This window comes from Rhamphochromis longiceps, linkage group LG14 (genome assembly GCF_057381845.1).
Source record: "Rhamphochromis longiceps isolate RC_006_pf linkage group LG14, R_longiceps_female_GT1.1, whole genome shotgun sequence".
NCBI lineage: Eukaryota > Metazoa > Chordata > Actinopteri > Cichliformes > Cichlidae > Rhamphochromis > Rhamphochromis longiceps.
The window spans coordinates 24,121,065-24,134,377 of record NC_140570.1 but is presented as its reverse complement, the minus strand read 5'-3'; positions in this window follow the sequence as shown (position 1 = coordinate 24,134,377).

Sequence of the window (13,313 nt, the reverse complement as noted above, 5' to 3'; positions counted from 1 at the left end):
ATGTAGTGGCTAAGACATTCACCCCAGTTTAAGGCTGGGAGGAAACAAATTTAACCTCAGGGGGTCACAAGCTAAGGTACTCCTATTTCCAGTCCAAGCCTGGATAAATGGAAGGGTTGGATGAGGAACTGTGCTGTATGAAATGTGTGGATCCATTTGCTGCGGTGAACCCTTTGGGAAATAAGGGAGCAGCGATGAGGTTGGTATCACAATGTTGTTATAAATTAGAACTTTCATGTGCCATAATATGTTCAGACCAGATATCTACCCCACATGGGGATATGACCCATGAAAACTTACCCCATCCACTTTTTAAAGTTTCTCAGAAAACAGATGTAAGAAAATCCAAGCCTCCAGTGCTTGTTTTTGTTACTCGGGATTCAAAGCCGTTAAATTTCTGCGTCGTTTCTAATGAAACTATTGATATTGATGCTCAAAGTTGATTACAGGGGGAAAAAACAATGATACAGCTTTAAATGTTCTTGAGCTATTGTGCATAATAATCTTTACATCTTATACCGACTATCTCTACATTCACACTAGTGAAATTGTGCATTCAGGGTCACAGTCATTTATACATTACGAGATAAATAAGTGTTTTTTTTTTTACAAGGATTAAGTAAATTTTTGTAAAAGCTTACGTGTAAAAACCAAAGAAGTGACATTTCCTTAAATATTTTGTTAAAAATACTCATATAAACGTTCAAGCTCATCTTGAATCCAATCTGTTTTTTAAATCAGACAGAACCTTTGTCAGCCTGTACTTTCAAGTACAGTGATGACTGATAACTACCTTAACCTTTTTTATTTTCTCATTGTCATGAGATTCATTATCATTGTTCAGTGCAATAGCTTCTGTTAACATCCCGAGTACCCTTCACAGAGCTGGAACACACTGTTGCCGGAACATTAGGGGATGCTAATCCCTTTAGATTTTGATATCCTTTGATGTTTTAGTGAGTTTTCATGTAAAAAGCCCAAACATGTGAGAATATCATTTTGAATTTAATACCCTTAGAATCTAAGCTGTGTCAAACAGACCAAACGACAGCAAGTTGTCAGATTCTGTTGCACGTATTCTGGTGTATGATTAAAAGAGTTGGATTTTATTTGATGACATTTCAGCTCCATTAGCTCATCATAGTCACGTGTAAAACACATGACAGATTTTAGGGCTTCACTATTGACATGATACCTGATAGGATCACGGATAACTCAATTTGTTTAATGTAGAAACACAATGAAGGCAAGGAAACAATAGCAACATTTTACACAGGTCATCTTGATCGTTTCGGTTATCGCCCTCACGACAGTGTAACCACGTGATCTGAATAGACTGCCGGCATAACTACCTCCTGCTGTTGGCAGAGAAACCATCCACGGTGCTTATCAATGTTTTTACATAAAAATATTTTATGAATGTAGTACAATCTCACAATCTCTGCTATTATGATCCTAGTTTCTTCCAAATTATCTTGAACAAATGTCAAAAATGAATAGTAAAATGTAACCAAACACTTGCTCAGACAATGCACTTTTATGGCTCTTGTTTCTGTTTGGAAGCACTGTTACAGTTTCCTCTTTCCTCCTACACAGTCCTGGAGGCTCACCTAAACTATGATTTGTACTTTTGTTGTTTGAAATTTTTAAATTCACTGTTGTACAGTGTCCCTTCTGAATGTGTGTGATACTGGATAAGGAAAGATTTAAACCCTACCCCTAATTTTCTGATTAATTGCAACAAAATGTGCTTTATACTATATAACCACATGTCCACACTGTCCTTGCCAGCACCTTATTGTTGGATGTAGATGATTGGTTGTTTTTAATATTCTTACTCATTGCGCATATAGAGAGAATATAGGTTGCAGAGAGAGAGAGAGCCATTATGGAGAGCAAGTAATGTAAAGATTTATTGCAGTCCTGAGTCAAAACCTTTCTTGTCGTGTCTAGAATCTCAGGTTACAAAGCATACCGTTGGAAAAATTTCTGAAGTGACTTTGGGAAAACTCTGTTAAAATCTTGCAGCGTATCAAGTCCTGAAGCCAGATAAGCACCTCCTCATGCAGTGATTGAGCTTAGATATCTATGTCATCTATATGCACCCAATTACTTCTGGGAGGGAAGAAAGCAACACCTATGAACTAAGATCTATGAACTAATGGAACTATTTTGCTTGTTCACAGAGTTTTGTATTTTCTGTTGTTTATTTGCTAAATCTTCAAATTAGCACAGACAGCTTTCCTTGCAGCACTGCCACAGTATTTGTATCTGCTGGTGGGGTTGCTCATGGGTTAAAACAAAACCAAAATAAACCAGAGTAACTTTTTAAGCGTATATTTTACAATGTGACAGCATGTGTTTCAACAGCTTTGTGGCAAACACGTTTATTGCTGTCACATTGTGCCACCTTGTGGTTTATTTCCCTTCACAGACGAACCGTCTACTTGGTTGTAATGTAATGTGTAACCACTAGGTGTCAGCACTTACTATTCAAAGTTTTCATGATGCCAACCTCTCCCTGTAAATGGCGCAATGTGGAGTTTGGCCTGATGTAATCTTCTCTCACAATTTCGCCTTTCCTCTGCCACCTTTGTTTGGTGGAGTGTATTGGCTGTGATCAAACACACCCTGATATATGTAGTACTGATTAAAACAAACTTGGGCCTTTGTGATGACACTGTAAAAGTGTGTAAAAGTGGATTTATAGTAACGATCTGTGCCATGGGTGAGGGATAATTCATAGTAGTACCTTGTAACTGATCACTTTATAGTAAAAACATTGCACATGTGCTACATTATTTGACAGTTTTGACAAATTTAAGCGTTTTCTGTCGGGTTTACCAACACTTCACATGTTCAGTCTAGTAACAGATGTACAATCTGCACAGACAGGGCAGAATATGGTATTAAATATGCACATTTTTTGGGTTCTTGTACTTTATTTTTGTGCTTTGGTTGATGACGTGATTCTCCCAAGCTATTCGTCCTCAACTTTTTGAAAGTTACTGCTGACTCAAAGTGGTCCCTCTCACTGCTTTTATCAGCTGGGATCTCCAGTGCAGGTTTAAGGTAATGACAGCAGTGTTTTGCACTTTGACCCTTTCAAAAGCACGTGTTTTTCTTTCACTTTTGCAAGCTTCAAAATCACTTCATTTGACCCATTACTGTTGTTGTTGTAATGTGATGTTCCACTACTCTGAGAAACTACTTTCCCTTTAATTGTTTTTCTTTACTTTTGCTGGGTTTCACGGTGTCACATTGCACGTCCATGCAAATGTTTTATTAGTGTCCAGCTGTGTCTTAGCAACCGTATCCCCATATCTCACAAAAATGACTCTTACTTTGAAGTGAATACAGTTCCTGTCAGATATCGTGTATTTTGTTCTTTATCCTTTGAAATACTATAAGTATCAAGAAAACATGGCACATGATTAGAGATCAGACTTCTTATAGTGAGTACACAGTTAACATTTCTGTAGTCTTATGTTCAGTAAAAGCACATGGCTGTGACAAAGCTGTTGGTGGTATCATAAACAGGAAGGAACATGTAAACTGTTCAAATCGTGCTATTTTAAGTGCATGGTGTATTGCCTGCTTTATCTTAATGCTAAGATGTTCCTTTGTCCCTCAGTTTCAAATTAATATATTATAAATATTCCAATCTGATATTTAAAAAGGGGAATTTGCAAGACACAGCAAGAGGGAAATAGGGCGCGACGAAAGCTGGCACTTCACTTGATGAGAAGGGCGAGTACCATTTATGGTGATGATTTACAGTGAATCATTTTTTGTGAGAAAGAGAAAGAAGGAAGTTCAATTCTGGAACAGTTTGTGAGCCGGCATGCCAAACATAAAAATACTTTGCTCTAAATAGCTTTTCTCCTGACGTTCTTCTTCTTCTTCTTCTTCTTCTTCTTCTTCTTCTTCTTCTTCTTCTTCTTCTTCTTCTTCTATGTATTTGTGTCTGTGTATGTGTTTGATTTTAAGTGATCGTTGAACACTATTGTCTTTATTGAGGAAGTCAGGACCATGCTGTTATCAAGTATATAACAACATGCTTCCCCCCCCTGCAGTCTCTTTCCCGCCTCTCATTTGACCTTGGAATGTAGGTGCAGGTGGAAAATAATAAATGGAAAATTTTATGGGATATTGCAGAGCGTCCAGTAGATTGAGCCAAGATGGCCTTTCTGTGATAAACAAACAAACAGCAAAGTTTATCCCATAAGTTGTGTTAAAGAATGAGAAAGGTTGGTAGCCTGATTTTTTTAAAATAACAAATATCAATTCATTAAAATAGAATATAGTTAGTAAAGAGAAGCAAGCTGGTCATGGTGGTCCACTTATGCCTCTTAACTTAATATAGGAGTCCACTGAGATAGTTTTCACTATTAAGACTTGGATCTGACTTTTAAACTTTAGCCTGATTTTTGATTTGTAATGTCACCCAGTGAAACTTTCTTGTACAGTGATTAAAGCTACTTGCAAAATTGCAAACGTGATGAAATTACGTGATTACGCACCAAAAAAAGAAAGCAAAGCTCAGTGGAGATTAAATGTTGGATTATTGCTGGCACATCGGTGTGGCTCAGGGATGGGGAGCACGAGGCCATACTGACAGATAAAATGAGTAAAGAACTGTACTTTGAGCACTAATTTATGATGCACTAGCATTAATTATTCTAAACCACACACAGTTTAGTAATAACGTGTAAGGACAGGGTCAGGTTCTTGTTTCAAAAACTAAGAACTTTATTTGTTACGCTTTTTTTTTATTATGAATGCAGAAGATGACTGTAAAATCTTTCAAAGTGGATACAAAGTATCAAAATTCATGTGTTTGTCCCTGTGGAGCCTTTGATTTCAACAATCCCATTATAATAATAATAATAATAATGGATTGGATTTATATAGCGCTTTTCTAGGCACCCAAAGCGCTTTACAATACCACTATTCATTCGCTCTCACATTCATACACTGGTGGAGGCAAGCTACAGTTGTAGCCACAGCTGCCCTGGGGCAGACTGACAGAAGCGAGGCTGCCATATCGCGCCATCGGCCCCTCTGGCCAACACCAGTAGGCAAGTAGGATAAAGTGTCTTGCCCAAGGACACAACGACCAGGACAGAGAGCCCAGGGATCGAACCGGCGACCTTCCGGTTACAGATGCGATTCCCAACCTCCTGAGCCACGGTAGCCACTTTCCTTTTTAAATTGGTCACCAATTTGACCATTTTGACCAATTCCAGCCACAGGATTGATTTTAGACTTTTTACTCTTGATTTATATTTTTTGAAAATGGGGAAACCAAATTGAAATCTTAAAATTGTTACAATTTGAAACACATAAAAATGTAATTAGAAGAAAACTTTTTTTTACGACAATCTAGGAATACGTATCAAACTTTAAAACTGTTTCCATATTTTATAAATACACAGTTGATAAAAATGTGGTTTATCATGTCATCCTTAGACTATGATGACCTGGATGACTGAGAACCTTCACAGACACATGCTTTATCTGTATTCATTTTGCCATATGCAAAAACAGCACCGGAAACTTGCAATCTGTCAAATTCAGTGAATCATATGTGACTCATATTACAATTATGAGAGAGCAATGAATCAGCATTTCTTAAGGTCTCTTCAACTGAAGTGTGAATTCTTGGTATGATGTTCCCCTTTCACATTTTCCTCTGTTCGAACATCCCCACCCAGTCTTGCAGCTGAACGCATCAACAGTTCATGGCGGTCACAGCATTGAAAAACACTTTCTGAGGAATAATATGTGTTCAGCAAAGCTTCTGTTTCAACATCATTGAAAGTAAATGTTAGTCTGGGCAGCACACAAGTCAACATCAACCAATTTACTGTTAACCATTATCTAGCGGAACATTAGCCATCTGTCATCATTTACGTTAATGTGGGAGATAGGAAGAAAATGTTATCAGTCCTGCCCGTCTCTAACGTTCATAGATGGTGTAAATTTAAAAGGATAAAAAATTTATTTGGTCTAAAAAGTGTTACATTCTTCTGAAAGTCCCAAATTAAAGCTGAGAAAGTGCCAGGAACTACACAGAAACAGTGGCAGCATACCTTATCAACTCAATATGATAGAGGTTGCTACAGTGGATCATATCTCTAGGATCCTTTTCTGACCCACCAATCCTCTGCATGTGCTTCTTCATTTCATCCATGAACCTCCTCTCAGATCTGCCTCCTTTCTCCTGTCTCAAAACACCATCTTTAACATCCTTTGTCCAATATTCACTATCCCTCCTCTGCACATGTCCAAACCATCTCCGTCTTGCCTGCCTAATTTTTTCTCCAAACCATTCAGCCTGAGTTGTCCCTTTGGTGTGCTCATGTCTAATCCAGGCCATCCTGATCTTAACATCATCAACTTTTCACACTGGCTTGTGTTCCCCTGAACCCATAAGAAGAACACAAGTCAGTGTAACGTTGTGCTGGGCAAATAGGAAGGGTTTAATCAGGAAGTGCATCTGGTGTAAAATCTTGGCCAAATCAAACATGAGGATCATAATAATCGAGACCTGTATTGTACTCTTGCCCTAGTTTGTCCCAGGTGTGGCCACTGCTGTGGACAAGCAGCTTTAAAAGCCATAGGCAAGAGTTTATTAAGAATTGGAAACTAGAGCCAGACGTCCCTGCAGTCATTGTGGCTGAAACACAAGCAGCACTGAAATTTCAAATGGCTAATGGGCTTTATCGAAATGATTAGCTGTAAATTAGATTTTACTCCATATTGACATGACAACATCACACAGATTTGTTGACTGCACAGTGGTAATGCAAATCTTCCATTCTACCACATCCCAAAGTTTCTATTTCAGTAATATCTGTGGACTGTGGAGGCCGTTTTAGTACTGTGAACTCATTTTAATGTTAAGAAACATGTTTGAGCACTAATGACGCATGTCTGCATTTCAATGACAGCAGATGTGAACTACAAGAGGGACCTGTTTGTATCACGATGGAAGAAATGGATGGACTATATTAAAAAACGCAGGCCAGTTTTTGATTTGACGATGTTAACTACTAGAAGACTAGAGGAAATATTACTTATATTAATGGAAACAAAAACACACTCCCTACATGCCTTTTGTATTTTTTTTCTGCTTTGCTTCTTTTTCTATTTTCTTTCTTTCTTTCTTTCTTTCTTTCTTTCTTTCTTTCTTTCTTTCTTTCTTTCTTTCTTTCTTTCTTTCTTTCTTTCTTTCTTTCTTTTCTTTTTTTGTCTTCTTTCATTCCTTTTGTATGGATATTTTAGTTGTTTAAATACAGAAAAAAGAAAAATACATGTAGTGGCAAATTGTTGGAGTTGATGGTATTGTACAGTGATTCCTAAATGCCAATTAAAAAACAAAAACAAAACAAGTTTAAGGCCCCAAAACGGTGCAACTACTAGCGACTCCACACCTCCTTACCTCAACATGAATCAGGGAAAATAGTTGTTGACAGCTCGTTAAACCCTGAAACACAAGAGTGTTTGGAATGCATTATCTTATTTTAGTCTTATGGCTCTTGGTCAAACCCTAGACACTTTGTGTTATACTGAGTGATGAAGGACGCACACAAACAGACACGCACACATGAAAGCAAGTCCTTGCTCAGGAAATTTGATGTCTGGCTCCTATTTTACTTTGATAATCTTGGTGTATGAGTGCGTGCCATTGCTGAGATCCCCACTCCGTCTGTATCTGTCCGGCCTCACTCACCTCGTCACCATTCTGCTTTGTTTCTTTCAGTCATTTCCTCTTTACCTTTATCATTGTCTGAAGGTTGCACGTTAAGATTTATTAAGTGAGTTTTCACTTATATATTTAATAATTGAAATACATTTTATTTAAAGTAAAAATGGCAAGATAATTTAAGAAAATGAGATTGATTAAATAACCATGAAAAACCACTGCAAGTGTTAAACACTGTCCTCTCTTCTGTATTATAAGATGAATATTATCAAATATTGTAAGGTAAAAATATTGTATGATAAAGACCCTACAATAACACGGGAATGCATTTTCCACACTCACTGAAATGGGTGCTCAGGATACTTTATGGCCTTTTCTGCCTTTATAACTTTTGATTAATCCTTGTTTTTCTTTGCTGAGACTTGGTGAACAAGCCAAAAAGAAACCTCTCCTTTTAACAAAACCTGCTCCTTAAGCTGACTTTTTTCTGATTCACTGCCCCTCATATACATGGCTTTAAACAACCGGTGAGTGGGGCTTCTGTGTTTGTGTAGACTCAAGTTTTAACTCACAGGAATTACTTGCCACTGACCACATAATGTGAATATTTGGTTATGTTTAGTATGAGCAACCACCACTCTTAACAGTGTGTACATACTATCAGATCCTCCCCAACACTGGATACTTTTAAAAGTCGTCTAAAGACCCATTTTTATTCTCTGGCTTTTGATTCATCATGAGTTTGTTACTATAATTCTTTTTAATGATTTTATTCTCTTTTTAATGATTTTATTCCCTTTTTAATGATTTTATTTCCTTTTTTATTTTTTTATTCTCTTCTAAAACACTATTGTGTTTTTTTATGTTTATTTCCTTGTCCATTTTATTGTACAGTACTTTGGTCAACACCTGTTGTTTTAAAAGTGCCATATAAATAAATTTGAACTTGAACTACATACACCAGAAAATGAGGAAAAGCATAGGCTGACTTTAAAATTCTGGATTCATTTACTTGTACTTGCAAAGCAAAGACTCCTTCTTAAAATACAAGATATACATCTGTCACAATGTTTCAGTTTCAGTGCGAGGAGCTGCAGGATGTAATGTGGCATGTAAGATAGAGACTCACCATTTTAGTGCACAATTTAAGCATTCAAATCATGCATAGACCATTAATTCCAAGAGTCTTGCAGGGTTAGAGCAGGTGGCATAATGAGCTGCTATTGATGTGACTTTCTTATGTTCGGTTACCTTCTTTCGTAACAATGGCACAAGAATTCCCACAGTTACCAAAGTATTTTTACATAACTGACTGAGTATGTGTTCTCTACTCTGTCTAAAAACAACTTTCTTCCACTCATGGAGGTCATGTTTAATGTAAATTAAATATAAACTATACCATATTAACATATTATAAAGAATACTCTGACCAGTATGGCCAATATAACTCAATTTTGAATCATTAATAAATCATTGATAATTAAGCAAGCAGAACATCTGTCCTGGTCTGTAATTCATTGGTGCACCATTGTTTTGAACCTAGTTCCAAGTTAAACTGCCATTAATCTGATCGGTCTTTGCCTTGTGCCTTGCCTTTATTTTTTTTTCAATGCCACTTTTAGACTGGTTACCCAAGTATTTAGTATTTCCACTCTTCTTCTGTGAAATGTATTGAGTAGTTAGGTTTCATACTGACACACTGTTGACAGTAAATGTGAAGCAGTCGAGGTTCCTTCCTTATATTTGCATGTGACCTAACAGCCTGTCACTTTGTTCTTTAGGAAACAAAAAAGGTAAAGGATCGTTCAAGGTACTTCTTACCAAAAACAATTTGTTTCTAAGGCAGGAACACAGTCACATCTTCTGGTGAAGGACTGTATTAGAATTGGTAGATTAATATAATCCAGCACTAGCATAGTACTGGATTATTATAGCACAGAGTACTATGCATTTCTTTATATCTTGCTTCCAATGAACTAGAAATTTCCTTTTTCATTTTTTATGTGCGCGTGCGTGTGTGCATTTTATCAAAACACTGCACACCTTGGCAAGGTGTAGAGTGTTGCGCAGTGTGGTTTTTTTGTTGTTGTTCTTTTTTTAAAAGAGGAAATTGGACAAATGTGAAGTGCAAAAGAAGCAGTGATCATAAAGCAGATGAACAGCATGTGAAATTCATGTCCTTAAGAAATAGTAAGAAATCCAGCAAAGACCTGACCCAGGTGCTGAGAGCTGCATTTAGGCTTTTAGTTTACTGAAACCTCATCAGAAATGGTCTCGGTGTAAGGGTGATTGTACAATAGATACAACAGTGAATGCCTCTGGAGAATGGCTCTCAAGTAGTTTGGGTAAAGACTTCAGACAGTGGTTTTGAGGATCTCATGAAAACTGATGGAACTATAAATACAGAAGCGTATCGTTAAATTTTAATCCATTATCCAATACCATCTGAGTTACCATAGAGAGATATTCACTCTCTATGGCCAATTTTGACTCACTAGTTAACATTGGAGGGAGCAGGCTGGAGTGCCTTGACAGAATCCACAGAGAGAACAGGGGAGAGACTCCGCACAGAAAGGTCCCGGCCAACTTGCACATACCAACCCAGGACCCTGTTTCTGTGAGGCAACAGAGCTAGACAGTGACAGGCAAACAAAACAATGATAAAATGCAATTATTCAGGTCAGTCTGTATGCTGATTTTCTTCTTATTTACTATAACCAACTATTTTCAGCTCTCTATTATGTGCACATTAGAACTTTAATAATAATGTAAGGTCAGAGTAAGTTTCACGATGCTGTGTTGTAAAGAGATCCAGCCCAAACCTTCCTAAGAAAGGAAATAGATGATATCTATTAGTGGTGTAAACTCAGTGTTTCTAGGTGCAACTGAAGCAAATTCTTTCAAATCATTCCTGCATCAAAGAAATATCTTGTTGGGATCACAATATTTATCACAAAGGAAAACTACAACTACAATCAGCATTCTCTCTTCACTTTCCAAAAATAATGTTGGGTTTTTGTTTTGTTTTTTTGCATTTTGGCTTCATTCTGAGACGTGACAGGTTATTGACAGAAGCTTGTTTTTTTTGTCTTTTGGACTTTTATGCCAAGGGAACACAGTGTCCCTCTGTTCACAGAGCAATAACATATCATTATGGCTTGGAGGAAAACCCATTACTGTGATCTACTAGGACACACAACCAGAGCTGACAAACAATGAAGGTTCAAAAGAAAAGAAAATATCCAGTGCGTGGCAGCAGTTTGCCCATAGAACGAGATAAAAGAAAGGGCCAAAACAGTCAAATAACCTCTTGTTAAAAGTTGATGTTAAAGCTTGAAGCAGATGGGTTACAGCAGTAGAAGAACACCATGACCACAGTGTACCCATGTTCTGATGGCTGCTTCCAGAACGATAACAACAAGCTGAAATCATCTTAAACCAGTTTCTTGGACATTACAATGAGTTCATTGTACTTAAATGGCCTCCACAGAAATGAGATTTTCATTTAATAGAGCACCTTTGGGATGTAGTGAAGCAGGAGATTCACATCGATGTACAACGACTGTGTGGTGTAATCATTTCAACTGGAGCAAAATCTCTGAGGATTCCACATCTTGTTGAATCAACATAAAGATGAAACAAAGAATAACGGCTGTTCTGAAAGCAAAATCAGAACGGTCTGTAGTGTGGCTGTAGCTCAGAAGATATGAAGTGTGTGAATGTCAGATAGAAAGCAGTTACATAGAAAGTAGTTGCCTAAATGGGTGTGAATGAGGCAATTGTATAAAGCCCTTTTTGTGATCAGGTAAACTAGAAAAGCGCTATATAAGAACCAGTCCAATGTGGGATGAAACGCTAGAGTACTAGAAGGGTATCCCTAATAAAGTTCCAGTAGCGATAGATATTACCATCCAAATAAAAATGAATAAGGGATTTCTTGTGGTTGTTAGAATCATTTTCAGGCTGTGTACCAAAAACGTCTTTAAGTTTGAAGGACCTATAATTTTTTTTCTATTTCTTTTCAAAAACTGTTGTTGGTATTAAAGTAAGTTTATAACACAAAAAGACTGATTGTTCATTGGGCGCAACATTTTCTAATTATGTTTGCACAGCCAAAAACTGCTGTGTTGTTAGATTTGGCTAATTGAGTAACAGTGCATCAGCCATCTTGGTTGTGCCTGTTTTTATCTGACATTTGTCAGCATAATCATGTTCTTTGGAAGAAAGGCTAATCCATACAGGAAATTGACAAAGAAACGCTAAAGATTTCATGCAGTTTGCAACAGTACAAACTGATCTAACATGAATGGAAACACAAGTGGGAGGATTGGTGGACAATTGAGCAAGAGGACAGATGTATCAGAATGTGATTTTAGATGCCTGACAGTTTCCTCATCTCTCAGCTTCAGTATCTGGGATACACAGAAACAACTCTGAACAAGAGTGAAGAGTCAAGTTGTGAATAATGATCCAGTCCAATCCAATTTTATTTATAAAGCACTTTAAAATACCCAGCACAGGAACAAAGTGCTGTACAGAAAGTTAAAACAATAGAATAACAGAAAACAGCAAAAATAAATAAATAAAACACATAATACATAAAATTAAAACAGCCCTATATTAAAACAAAAACAAGATAAAACAGCATCGAATCACCTAAAAACAACTGAAATAAAAACAAAAACCAACATCTCACGTGGTGTCAAAGGCCAGGATAAAGAGGTGGGTTTTCAAGAGTGACTTAAAAACAGATAACGAACTGGCCTGTCTAATCTCTAAAGGAAGCTCGTGCCACAGTTTTGGAGCTGCTACAGCAAAAGCACGATCTCCTCTAAGTTTACGCCCAGTCCTGGGTACATTCAGGAGCAGCTGATCAGCTGACCCCATATGGAAAAGATATATATAAATCTTATAAAGTTTTTATCTGTCTTGTATGAAACTTGTATGAAGAGTGAAAACACATATAAGATCCCTTGAAAAATTATATAATGAAACTTGTATGTTTTGTATACTTACTAAAAAAATATATGAAAGTAATGAGAAAGTGGCCACTTTCATGAGTAAATCATATATGTTTTTACTATTTCTTTTCCATATGGGACCTGAGAGAGCGGGTGGGTGTGTCAGGCTGTAGCAGCTCAGAGAGATAAGATGGGGCTAGGCCATGGAGAGCTTTAAAAGCATTTTAAGAAGAAAGAATTTTAAAATGAATCCTAAAAGAAATGGGCAGCCAGTGAAGTGAAGCTAAAACAAGGGAAATGTGCTCAAACTTTCGAGTGCCAGTTAAAAGATGAGCTGTGGCATTTTGCAACCTCTGTAGATGACTAATATATGATGTGCTTACCCCAATATAGAGTGCATTACAGTAATCCAGCTGAGTGCTAACAAAGGCGTGAATCACAGTCTCAAAGTGCCGTGAAAGAATTGGCTTTATTTTTGCCAGCTGCCTGAGGTGAAAGAAGCTAGATTTTACCACTGCTTGATTATTAAACTTCAGATCACAGTCCACTTTGACCCCCAGATTTGTGACAGTTGGCTTAACATACTGGGCCAGGGAATCTACATACACATTGGGGGTCTCAGTGGGGCTACCAAAAACCAT